The 13781-nt window shown below is 43.1% G+C and overlaps 1 protein-coding gene across 1 annotated transcript in view; it reads left to right on the top strand.

Annotated features, from left to right (window-relative positions):
• The first annotated feature begins 12684 nt into the window (after positions 1 to 12684).
• The window catches only part of LOC133410560 (muscleblind-like protein 2a), an 87064-nt gene continuing 85967 nt past the window's right edge, over positions 12685 to 13781 (top strand). The window contains exon 1 of the mRNA XM_061691929.1: positions 12685 to 12965. The gene's annotated coding sequence lies outside the window, so the exon portion shown is untranslated. The remainder of the gene's footprint in view (positions 12966 to 13781) is intronic.

Genomic DNA, 13781 nt, shown 5'->3' with positions numbered 1-13781 from the left:
TTTTTCCTTTTTTTTTTTTTTTTTTTTTTTTTTTTAAAAGGTATTTTACATGCAGAAGACAAACTTTGTGAGACGATGCCTGTATACATAGCTTTTTCTCTTTGTTACAATCAAAGGCAGAAAAGGTCAGATGCCTTGATTGATTTCAAAGATTATCCTGAACGATTATTTCCAGGGGTGGACAATTAATTTTTTTGAAGGGGCCATGTGGGGAAACTTAAACGGTTGTCGATTTCAATGTCTTTTCATAAACCAGTATATTGTTTTAAACTACTTGGCTATGGTTCTGTATATGTTACGGTTCGATTGGAAAATAGAAACCTGACAAACTGTGAGTCACATTAAAATGGCATCTACACATTAACATTACATTTGATCAGCATTCACAAAAACATGTCTACAGTGTCCATATATATATATATATTATATATTTCTTATTGATGCTCATCAATTGTCTTTGGGTAAGGGAATGAAATAAAATGATATACTATATCGTCGCTGTCATCATCATATACAGTAGATCATTACAGTACATAATATAAAAGATGTTTCTGCATATTGGAAGTATTCCCCTCACCCCTACCCACTTTTGACAAAATTAAAGCTTTACAAGTGTTGAAAGTAGCCTGGGTATCATCTTTTTGTGTAAAATGTGGCCAAATTCATGAATGCTTCTGCCCTGATGCTATATTGGAGAAGTTCAGGAACAAAAATACAAGTCTTGCGTGTGATGACAACGCTGTGCAATCTTGACAAAATCTTATATTCCATTATAGGCAATTTTATATCCCGATAATGATATATATCCTGATACAACGGGGCGACAATGGCCCCTCCCCACTTGGGATATGTATATTACTAAGATGAGAAAAATAAACTACAGGATTCCCCCAGTAGCAGCAAGGGAAATCTAAAATAACAGTATAAATGACAAAGGCTTTTATATTATAAAATGATCAATCAGTGATATATATTGTTATATCGTACAGCCGTCATCACTCATTTGTGACGTAGGACGACTCAATTATAAAAATGCAGGTATATAATATATAATGAGATAAATAATCGTCAAGCAAGCAAAGAAATGATTCCTAGGAATCAAATTACTGGGAACTGGTTTTTGAAAGAACCGGTTTTCGATTCCCATCCTTTGAGTGATATTTGCTCCCTCATCCTGTCAGAAAACCGTCCAGGCTGACAATTGTGAATGTTCTAAACCTGATCAATATTTAGGATGGCAAAAGAAGAGTTTGCAACTGCAGCATAGTTACCAGTTAAGCTAACAGTTTATTGCTACGCTTCTTTGTGTATTCTGGCAGTCTGAAGGTCCTGTTACACCATGATAACTCAAAGGTCAGTCTTGGCACTTGGTACTTATTATTATTATTCATGGAGCGATTGTGTGTGTCGCACATTTCACACACAAGTGGACTTGAAATATGCACCCCTTTCTTGAACTGCACTGACAAATATCAAAAGCTGTAAAATTAAAGCCACAGAGTAATTCATGTCTTTTTAAACGCTATCGCATCCTGCTCAAGTGTGGAGCCTGTGTGTGCAGTGTGCACACAGACACACACGTGACCTCTGCTCTGCCCATAATTAAGCCTCATAATTAAGAGAGGGGAAAAGTTGCTAACGAAGAAAGTGGATTTAATTAGCTCAGTCCCCTGCACAGGCAGGCGTGCACGCCACACAACATCACGGCTGCGCCGACACATGCACACAAAACAATTAAGGCTTTCTTATGGCCGCTAATGGCTTCAGTGACTCAGAGCCTTTCTCATTAAGACTATCAATAATATGCTGATTATATGCATCCACCACTCTCCTTAATCAGTGTACAAAGGCACCAGTGGGTGTCTCCGGAGTGTCTCTGCTTTCTCATCTTATCTGCTGAAAACGATGTTTAAATTGTTTGGCTGAAGCTGCTATAAGAGGCTTCACTTGGCCTTGTCTTGAGTGCAACAGCTCTTATCATGGAGGCCACCTGTGTCTTTCCGTGGAAGGAAGTTGTACTGCGAAGGACTATATGGGCTGAGGTGATAAAATTATCATGATGCAGTCCATCTGACTGTGTTCCTCTGTGCTCAGGTGTATGTGTGTGTTTTCCGCCGGCAGAGGAAGTTGAAATGGACAGGCGTCTGTCACACGCAGGAAAACAATGAGCCTGTGCTTTGACCTTCAGTCTCTTCCTGTTGTAACTGACACTACAGTCCCTCCCAGAAGAGGGAAGAGGAAAGCGGTGGCTTGACCTACAGAGCTGCACCTCGAGGACCCCCACCCCTGACGGCATTTTCACACACCCCTGATGTGGGCCACAATGGCCCCACTGATCTTCCAGTCTTGGAGTTTTTCAGTTGACTCCATTGTTGTTGACTGGTTTTTCCATTCTGGGGTCAGTAGTAGCAACCAATGGAGCTAGACATCAAATTATGGTGACCCAAGCCTTGTGAACAGGACTGCACATAGGCAGATTATCAATTGATTGTGGATTTTTGTCCTCGTGCTCCATCTCTTCCCATTATCTAGCATTCTGCAGACAAATGAAACTGCTCCCATGGAAAAATAAAGTGCTTCTTTAAAGGCCTTCACTCCCATGGCGCCCGCTCAGCTGTGCCAATAGCACTGTGTGGTGCTTCACTGACTTAAACACCAAAAATGTGAGACAAATAAATCACCAAGCCAGGGAGCATCTGCACCAGCAAGTTAACACGGATGTGATGTACTAAGGAACAGATGTCTTGTTGGACATAAATAACACACTCCTTCCCAAAGTGAACGCAACACCTTCCTTTAAACCACCAGGAGGATAAACCACAACAAAAGGCGCCTTTTCTGTTTATTCCTGCCTTAGATGAGGGGTTTTTTTTTTCTGCGAACAATGGATGAAAATAATCTGATCTTTGTTTGATGTGGATTTTGTTTTTCCACTTGCTCAAATGCGAATGTGCTGAATGTCGTTTGATCTGAACACCCAGGTGCGCGAGTGTGCTTGAAAGAGGAAGTTCACAAACAAAACTTCAGAAAATTCTCTTATATGGACCCCACATTTTTAGCCTCCAGGTTGTGACCTTTAATCCTGACTGGCATTTTGAAAGTGGATGCGCACACCACACACTAACATACTCCATTATCATTCTAAGTGTGCCAGCGCTATCAGACTGAATAAATAAATCTCCCCCTTATCTCACAACACAAAACTGAATAAGCGCTCCCACTGGGTCTTGATAGAGGAAGCTGTCAGCGCCTCTATTTTGGTTTGCATTTGCTTCATACAGAGACAAAATCCTGTTATTCTCTACAGTCCATCCGCTTGGTTTTCAATCCCCTGCGAGTCTTTCCCCCATGTGTGTGAGCCCCACATTATGTGTCCAGCCACAACATATACAGCAGCTGAAATCAGTATTTAACACGTCACCATTTTTCTTATTAAATATATTTCCAAAGGTGTTATTGACCTGAAATTTTCAACAGATGTTGGGAACAACCCAAGTAATCCATACATACAAGAAAGTAGAACAAATAAGATCAGAGATTAAGTTGTGTATAATAATGTGAAATAACACAGGGATAAAGTATTGTACACGCCAACTGTTATTCATTTCATTCTTCATACAAAAGCGCATGTATTGTTCTGGTGTGATTTTGGCCCATTCCTCCACACAAGCAGTCTTCAAATCTTGAAGATTCCGTGGGCTTCTTTTATGGACTTTGAGTTTCAGTTCTTTCCATAGATTTTCGATTGGATTCAAGTCCGGTGATTGCCAGTCTAGCAGTTTTATTTTGTTTTTTTTCTCTGAAACCAAGAGTTTCCTTGGCAGTATGTTTTGGACCATTATCCTGCTGAAATGTCCACCCTCGTTTCATTTTCATCATCCTCAAAGATGGCAGCAGATTATTGTCAAAAAATGTCTCATTACATTTGCCCATTCATCCTTCTTTCAATAATGTGAAGTTTACCAGTACCATTTGCTGAAAAGCAGCACCACACCATCATGCTCCCAGCTCCGAAATTCACTGTTGGTATGGTGGTTTTCGGATGATGTGGAGTGCCAGTTCTCTTCCAAATGTGGTGTGCATTATGGCATCCAAACAGTTCAATTTTGCTCTCATCAGACCAGAGTATATTCTCTCAGTATTTAACTGGCTTGTCCAAATGTTGTTCAGCAAACTTTAAATGACCTTTGACATGATTTTTTTTTTCAGCAATGGGGTCTTGCGTGGTGAGCATGCATACAGGCGATGGCTGCGGAGTGCATTACTCACTTTTCCTTTTGACAACAGCACCTGCTAATTGCAGGTCTTTTTGAAGCTACCCACAGGTGGTCCTTGGCTCTTGGACAACTCTTCTGATTATTCTTTGCACTCCTCTGTCAGAAATCTTGCGAAGGGCACCTGATCGAGGTAAATTTATGGTGGTATGATTGGCTTTCCACTTAAATATTATGGCCCCAACCGTGCTCACTGGAACATTCAGAAGCTTAGATATGCGCCTGTAACCAATGCCATCATTATGTTTTGCAACAATTAGTTTGCGATGGGCGGCACGGTGGACGACTGGTTAGAGCGTCAGCCACACAGTTCTGAGGACCCGGGTTCAATCCCCCGCCCCGCCTGTGTGGAGTTTGCATGTTCTCCCCATGCCTGCGTGGATTTTCTCCGGGAACTCCGGTTTCCTCCCACATCCCAAAAACATGCATGAATTGAAGACTCTAAATTGCCCGTTGGTGTGAATGGTTGTTTGTTTGTATGTGCCCTGCGATTGGCTGGCAACCAGTTCAGGGTGTACTCCACCTCCTGCCCGATGACAGCTGGGATAGGCTCCAGCACGCCCGCGACCCTAGTGAGGAGAAGCGGGTCAGAAAATGGATAGTTTGTGATAGTCTTGAGACAGCTCTCTACTCTTACCAATCATGAGATGTGTCTTGACTCACACCTTGGCAATGAAATCTTTTTGTAGGCCTGTCATGGGTGTGTGTTAGGGTTGTTGTCTTCCCACTGTCTCGTACACACCTGCTCCTGAGAGCATCTTCCCCACCTGTGCCTCATTTACCCTATGCATTTAACCTCCTGTCTCATTCTTTCTGGTCGCCAGTTCGTTGTACATAGTTGTCACGTTCCAGCATTCCTTGTTTCCACGTCACTGACTCATAGTAAGACTAGACCCTGTTCTGATTTTTTACCTTGCCTCTTTGCCTCACGTTTTTTGGATACTGTTGGATACTGATGTTGCCTTTTTCTGAATGCCGGCCTGTGTACCGACCTCTCCTCGTTTATTAAACCTCTCTTTTTTTAAACTGTCCATCTGTTTTGGAGTCGTGCATTTTTGGGTCCTATCCTCTGTTCCGTTCATGACAGAACGAACTGGCCATAACATGGACCCAGCAAACTCAGACCAAAGACCTTCAAGCGCAAAGACCTTCAAGCGCAGGGTCAACGCATCTCGAAGCAGGATGAGCAGCTTGCTGCCCTCCACCTTCATCTAAAGGGACTGTCAGAGCATCAGGAAACTATGATGAGACAGGTGGCCTCACAGCTTGAAGTGCTATTGAATATGCTTCAGAAGAAGGAACCGGCTGGCACAGCACCCGATGCCACCACTATACCATTGTTTCCAGGTGAAGCAGTCACCATGCAGCCACCTCCACTGCTGTCTGCCCACAGCTCTCTCGACCGGAGAGGTTCTATGGAGATTCTGGGAACATTAACATTATCACTCAGTTCGAACTCCACTTTGAGCTGCAGGCAGCTGCTTTCCCCACCGAGCAGGCAAAGATCGATTTTGTCATTTCCCACCTGACTGGTTGTGCAGAGGGGTGGGCTACTGCTGAATGGAGCCGCAATTCCGCCGCGTGTCATTCGTGGGCTTGGAGCAAGTTTTTCTATGGAGCAAGTTTTTCAGTATACCACACCAGATCATGAGGCAGCTTGCTCCCTTGTCACCTTACAACAAGGCAAGCGCAGGGTGTCAGATTACGCGATTGAGTTTCGCATTATAGCAGCTGAGAGTCAGTGGAACAACAGGGCACTACTCGATGCATGTTTTCAAGGACTATCCCCCACCGTCTAGTATCATTTGGTCCCACTAGACCTGCCGACCGACTTGGACACTCTCATCGCTCTCGGCGTAAAGATCAACAAAAGGCTTTTGGATCGCAAGCTGGACGGAGATCGGCGAAGGGATGCGTCACCGCGCACTTGGAGGACGAGCCTCGGTGACCAGCCAAACCAAGGCAGATCCCTTGTTGCCACTCTCAATGCACTGGCTAGCGTCACCACGGATGAACCCATGCAACTGGGCATGTTCCCTCTCTCCCCTGAGGAACGTCAAAGCAATCTGTGGTCGAACAGCGCTTTTGGTGGCCTAATGTTAGAAGGGATGTTATCGATTATGTCAATGCTTGCCAGATATGTGCTGCTATCAAGCGCTCTCGTCAACGTCCTTCTGGAGTGTTGCAACCCCTGCCAATACCACAACGCCCTACACTACAAAGACAAGATATTTAATGTTCAAACTGATAAACTCAAACATTTGGAACATCCCACAGGTGAGCAGGCTAATTAGGAAAAGGTGGGTGCCATGATTGGGTATAAAAGGAGCTTCCCTGAATTGCTCAGTCATTCACAAGCAAAGATGGGGCGAGGTTCACCTCTTTGTGAACAAATGCGTGAGAAAATAGTCGAACAGTTTAAGGACAATTTTCCTCAACGTACAATTTCATCATCGACGGTCCATAATATCATCAAAAGGTTCAGAGAATCTGGAGAAATCGCTGCATGTAAGCCGCAAGGCCAAAAAGCATCATTGAATGCCCGTGACCTTCGATCCCTCAGGCGGCACTGCATCAAAAACCAACATCAATATGTAAAGGATATCACCACATAGGCTCAGAAACACTTCAGAAAAGCAATGTCAGTAAATACAGTTCGGCGCTGCATCCGTAAGTGCAACTTGAAACTCTACTATACAAAGCAAAAGCCATTTATCAACAACACCCAGAAACGCCGCCGGCTTCTCTTCTTCATCTAAGATGGACTGATGCAAAGTGGAAAAGTGTTATGTGGTCCAACGAGTCCACATTTCAAATTGTTTTTGTAAATTGTGGACATTGTGTCCTCCGGGCCAAAGAGGAAAAGAACCATCCGGACTGTTATGGACGCAAAGTTCAAAAGCAAGCATCTCTGATGGTATGGGGCTGTGTTAGTGTCAATGGCATGGGTAACTTACACATCTGTGAATCCTTTCTCCGGGCACTCCGGTTTCCTCCCACATCCCAAAAACATGCATGGTAGGTTAATTGACAACTCTAAATTGCCCATAGGTGTGAATGTGAGTGCAAATGGTTGTTTGTTTATATGTGCCCTGGCAACCAGTCCAGGGTGTACCCCGCCTCCTTCCCGAGGATAGCTGGGATAGGCTCCAGCACGCCCGCGACCCTTATGAGGAGAAGCGGCTCAGAAAATGGATGGATGGATGGATAATTATTTGCTAAAAACAATAAGGTTTATCAGTTTGAACATTAAATATCTTGTCTTTGTAGTGTATTCAATTAAATATAGGTTGAACATCATTTGCAAATCATTGTATTCTGTTTTTATTTATGTTTAACACAATGTCCCAACTTCATTGGAATTGGGGTTGGAATAAAAAGTAATGATAAATACAAATTTACTGAAAATTAACTAATGAAAATCATGCAAGCTCGCCTGGGCAGAAAGGACCGCACCCTGGATTTAATATTTCATTGCACATTCTTAACGAGCAGTCACTGCGATCAAAGACTTTCTGTAACTCTCCATTGACTTGAATGAATTAGTCAACAGGTATTTGCTCCAGCTGTCTCGGGTTTAAAAGGTGCCTTCTCTAGACTGCATGTTTCAGCTCCTTCCACAGATGTGTCATAGGATTTAGATCAGGACTCACTGATTTTTCCAATGTTTTGGTCTTTGACATTCTTTTTTTATCTATGTTTCAGCTCGATAAAGTCTGAAGCTGGCTCTTTATCCTGTTGGAACACCCGTTAAACTGAGCTTTTTGACACTATGCAATACATTTGTTTCATAATTACTTAGCCTTGAGAATTCATTGTATTCTGTATAGACTCAAACCACCCAGATGGATAAAAGCAGCCCCACAACACAATTGCACTACCTCCATTTTCCACAGTATAGGTACAGCAGACAGCACAAGCAATAATGTTTGTACCCTTTTGTTAGAGATTAATAAAAATGTTCATTGAAATAACTGCCAATTGCCAAAATGCAAATTGATGAGCCACAAAACTGGTGGGAGAATATACTTATGAGAAAAAACTGCAATGTTTCGGGAAGTCAAATAGGGCCATATTCTACTTTGTTGTTGTACTTTGTTGTATTTTGTTTTATGTACCTGGCTTGCGCACCTTTCACTTGCGTGCATTCTCCTGTCCAGACATCTGACACACCCATCGTATGTAACCTGGGAATTTGTGCGCAACATGGCAGGCCGGACTCATTAAAGTCTGAGGGTGGCTGTAAATCACAGAGCATGGAGTTTCCCTGAGATGCGTTGTTGCCAGTGACATGTGTGCACCGGGTCTCCTCCTATCACACTACACTTTGAAGAAGAGCATGTGATTCTTATTCTGTATTAAATAAATCCAATAAAAGTAATTTAATCAGAATATTGTGTTTATGACTGAACGCATGTTTGGACGTCTATCTACTTTTATAAAAATGGGGGTGGTGCCTGCCGTTCTATCAAGCAAGGTTGAGCACAAGCTCAAGATGATTTATCAATGTGGATTCATAGGTTGAGCACAAGCTCAACCTTGCTTGTGCCACAGACCGGGTGAGTCACTTTAACGTATTTAACGACCGACATAAAGGCAAATGATTCAATTTACCGTTGCACCATTATGATGACTGTAGTTGTAATAGTGGGAGCCCTGCACGTTTCAAAAAAACTCCAAGCCGCCTCCACCATGTTTTAAGCGGAAAATCTCCTTGCAGGTTAAAATAAATAAATAACTAAAATAAATGTACGCACACCGGATAATATGGCCCAGAAACTGCGTTTTCAGATTTAAAAAATAAGCACACAGAAAAAAGAACACTGTGTATTTTGTGAAACATGTACTGTCTGATGTTGTCAGTTATGTTCTGGCTTTGTTTTACCGCACCTGTCACAGGGTGCCTTGAATCTGTGAAGGGTACAATGAAATGTCAAGAAAGTGTGTCAGAAATCTTGGACTCAATCACAGCTCATTCAACATTTTAAAGCATCATTTTTGTCAAGGATATTTGTTCTGGGATTGTCTTCCTTTAAAGGTACCATTAATTGTGTATCAAACATGTTTTTGGACGATGGGAGGAAGATGGAAAGAAGCCACAAAAGCACAGGGAGAAGATGCAAACGCTACACAGAGACACCCATGCTTCGAACACGGAACCTTCCCACTTTGTGGAAACAGTGTGAACCATTCAACCACTGCGTTGATTAACTGATTAAGATATTTCAAAATATGGATCCACATTGATAAATCATCTTGTCGATTATTTATGACGCATTAGATCTAGTGAGATTTATGCTTACAGGATGTCTCTGTGAACAACAGATAAATTCATGACTTTAATGAGATTCGTGATAAGTACCTTCATAAAGTCTCTATTTTACAGATTAGCTCCACCCTCTTAAAAGCAAACTGACAAAAGGAAACTGGTGCTCATTTCTGTGGAGCAACGTTGCCCCCTGTAGTCAACGCTAATAATTGCATCTCAGGACATACTCAATGACCATGATCATACAGGGATGAATTATCCATTCACCCAGCCATCCATTTTCTACACCACGAGCCTCACGATAGGGTCGCGGGTAAATTGACGTTAATCCCAGTTGACCGCGGGCGAGAGGCGGGGTACACCCTGAACTGGTCGCCAGCCAATCGCAGGGCGCCTGGAGACCAACAATCATTGGGATTAATGATGAATATTAATAATAATAATGCAACTTGAAACCACCATTGTCTATTTTTGTGAAAATCGAAGTCAACTGTAGTTTAAACATGCTATACAGTAATATATATATATATATATATATATATATATATATATATATATATATATATATATATCAGCAGCAGCCATTATCTATCCACTGCAGGATAAAGGCCTCTTCTTCACGTTTCCAACTACTACAACATTTTGCAATTTGTTGCCAGTGTATTCCGGTGTGTTTAATGATTTCATCTATCCATCTAGTTTTCGCCGTGATCGCTTTGTGTCCAGTGGTATCCTATATATATATATATATATATATATATACACACACACAGCGAGAGACACACACACACACCTGTGTAAAACATTCACAGAATTGGTTGAATATTTGATTAAATTTGGAAAAAGGCCGGAGTACTACGGAAGACCGAGAGTTTATTATTTTCAACGTATAACCGCTAGATGGAGCCATAAATTCATTATTGGCTGTCATGGCTTTTGAATTGGTGTTACTAGGTAATATGCCTGTATAGTAATCCGGTTAAATTGAATTGTAATACATACAATATATAATTGTAACTGTGTGCGTGTGCCTGTGTACGAACATACGTTACTGACTTTGCTGCAGCTTTGTAATGTCTGTTTTTGTGCACACATGTGCTCATGGAATTAGGCACCAGCACACGTTCTTGTACACAAGCACGCGCACGCACACGCTCACTGATCTTCCACCCACACTCTCCTCCATAAATACATTTACACTGGAAATCATGCAGAAAATAAATCACCATGGTTACTGTAATATAATAATCGCAGTAGTTGAAGGGGGTACCGACTGAACGATGCTAGAGTGGCCACTTAGAAATCGATGATGAGAGTGAAAATGTCCAATGTGCAATTCATTTATACGAGCAGAGGGAAAATCTGAAAAAGGAGCTCGCACTCTCTGTGTGCCAACCTTCATTGCGTCATGGCACATATAGATTGCATTTTTTTTAAAATGTCATGGCACACCACGAAACAAAAATGTTGCAAAAGTAAATCTGCTTTAGTAATGATGATCTCGTCTCAATTTACTTACAAATGTACTTCAGTGAAATCTGGGCCCGTTTAACACAAGTATCTGTATGAATGGCAACAAGTGGCTACAATTGGAACGTCTGCCATCTCGTGGAAGAACATTTAATTGTTCTGCCTGCCATACGTCGGTACCCCTGATGATCTTTCACGGAACGCTAAAGTGCCGCACAGAGGTGGGTAGAGTCGCCAAATATTGTACTCAAGTCAGAGTACTGTTACTTGAAAATAATATGACTCCAGTAAAAATTAAACGTAGTCCTCCAAAAAATTACTTGAGTCAGAGTAAGAAAGTATTCAGTCAAAAAAAACCTACTCAAGTACTAAGTAAATGGTGAGTAACGTCTGATTTGTTTTTAAAATCAGCGCATGAACGTCAAATAAAAATAACTAAATAAAAAGTGAATGTGCAAATTCTGATATTGCTCTGTGCGTGGGCGTGCGCGCGTGCATGTGTGTCAGAGGGATTAGCAAGTAAACCAAAAGATTACAGTTATTTATGACCGTAAAATAGGGCTAATGTGTTTCCTCAAGTTTGAAGAGGGCTGGAATATCCACCGTGGCCAGAGAAATACAACAATGCATGAAAGCTGCTGTTTTTCGTCGTTTGAAATATAAACACAGTGACGCGACGTTGCATTTACTGGGAACGACAACCTTTCCAACATGGCCGCCACGTAAGTACGTTGACTAGCCGGGTTGGCTTATCTATAGTATTCATATCTATGCCGGCGAAACCCAATAGAAAAAAAAGTGAATCACATTATTATTAAGATGCAATCAAATACAAAAAATAAAAATAAACCATTATCATTGTTGAAATGAAAACCAATAAAATATGATTTGATAACTTTAAAATACTCCTTGAGCCATCACCATATCGTGGTGGAGGGGTTTGTGTGTCCCAATGATCCTAGGAGCTAAGTTGTCTGGGGCTTTATGCCCCTCGCAGGGTCACCCACGGCAAACAGGTCCTAGATGAGGGACCAGACAAAGCACGGGGGACTTTAATGCTCACGTGGGCAATGACAGTGAGACCTGGAAGGGCGTGATTGGTAAGAACGGCCCCCACGAACAGAACCCGAGCGGTGTTCTGTTATTGGACTTCTGTGCTCGTCACGGATTGTCCATAACGAACACCATGTTCAAGCATAAGGATATCCACACGTGCACTTGGCATCAGGACACCCTAGGTCGCAGTTCGATGATCGACTTTGTGGTCGTGTCATCGGACTTGCGGCCGCATGTCTTGGACACTCGGGTAAAGAGAGGAGCGGAGCTATCAACTGATCACCACCTGGTGGTGAGTTGGCTCCGATGGTCGGTGTTAAATAAATTGTACAAATTTATCATTTATTTACTGGCTTGCATTGGTATTGTGGACGATTTTGATGGTTGCTTGCTGTCTGTGGGGGGGGGAGGAAGATGTCTCGCCCTCAAGAAAATGACTCAGCAGGAATCAACAGGAAAGGACACCTTGACCAAGGACACCTAGCCAGGTGTTAATCTCATATCTTCACCTTGACTCACTCCCCTTAGTATGACATGTTTTGTAACTTAGATACCTCCCTAAATTTAATAAATACAAGAGCAACGAAAGAGATTGTTCAGAGCGTGATAGGAGAATGTAACTGAACAATCTCCCACATGTTCTCCTCATGAGCAAAAAGAAACCAGCGTCTTCATTCCTTTGTGTCTATTTTTATAGGTGTTGGGCGAGATAGATCCAACATAAAATTGGTCCTTCGAGCCGGATTTGAACCAGCGACCTAAGGATTCCAGTTGTGGAGCCGACTTCCAGTTAAGAGACCGTGGCCACGGCAAGTAAGAACCTTTCCGGAACGGTCTTCGTTCTCCTCAGCTGGGATCTGAAGGTTGACGACAATCCACAGGATTGAAGACGACTGGTGAGTTAAAAAAATTTAAAAAAAGGATTAAAGAGTGAGTGAATTGTGCGACAAAGAAGTCTGCGGCAGAATAAACCTTGTGTAATACTAGTCACTGGCACGTAAAAGAGGGACGGCGGAGTCCGAGAAATTCCGCGAGGACGGCGGAGTCCTGTACGTACTTAAATTCCGTGTTTGTAAAAACGTTACTAGTATCGTGTGAATGTGTAAGATGTCGGTCCGACGTGGCAGGCCCAAACGTATTGTGAGGGTCTGCTGGGAACGTCTGGCGGAATCCCCTGTCAGAAGGAGTTTCAACTCCCACCTCCGACAGAACTTTGCTCATGTTCCGGGGGAGACGGGGGACATTGAGTCCGAGTGGACCATGTTCCGCGCCTCCATTGCTGAGGCGGCCGACCGGAGCTGTGGCCGTAAGATGGTTGGTGCCTGTCGTGGCGGCAATCCCTCAACCCGTTGGTGGACACCAACGGTGAGGGATGCCGTAAAGCTGAAGAAGGAGTCCTATCAGGCCATTTTGGCATGTGGGACTCCTGAGGCAGCTGATAGGTACCGGCTGGCCAAGCGGAATGGTCAGCTTTGGTGGTCGCTGAAGCAAAAACTCGGGCATGGGAGGAGTTCGGTGAGGCCAAGGAGAAAGACTTCCGGACGGCTTCAAGGAAATTCTGGTCCACCGTCCGGCGTCTCAGGAGGGGAAAGCAGTGCACCATCAACACTGTGTATAGTGGGGATGGGGCGCTGCTGACCTCGACTCGGGACGTTGTGAGCCGGTGGGGAGAATACTTCGAAGACCTCCTCAATTCCACCGACACGCCTTCC

This window comes from Phycodurus eques, chromosome 1 (genome assembly GCF_024500275.1).
Source record: "Phycodurus eques isolate BA_2022a chromosome 1, UOR_Pequ_1.1, whole genome shotgun sequence".
Lineage (NCBI taxonomy): Eukaryota > Metazoa > Chordata > Actinopteri > Syngnathiformes > Syngnathidae > Phycodurus > Phycodurus eques.
Note: the sequence above shows the minus strand (reverse complement) of the source record. Positions and strands in the feature narration are given on the sequence as shown.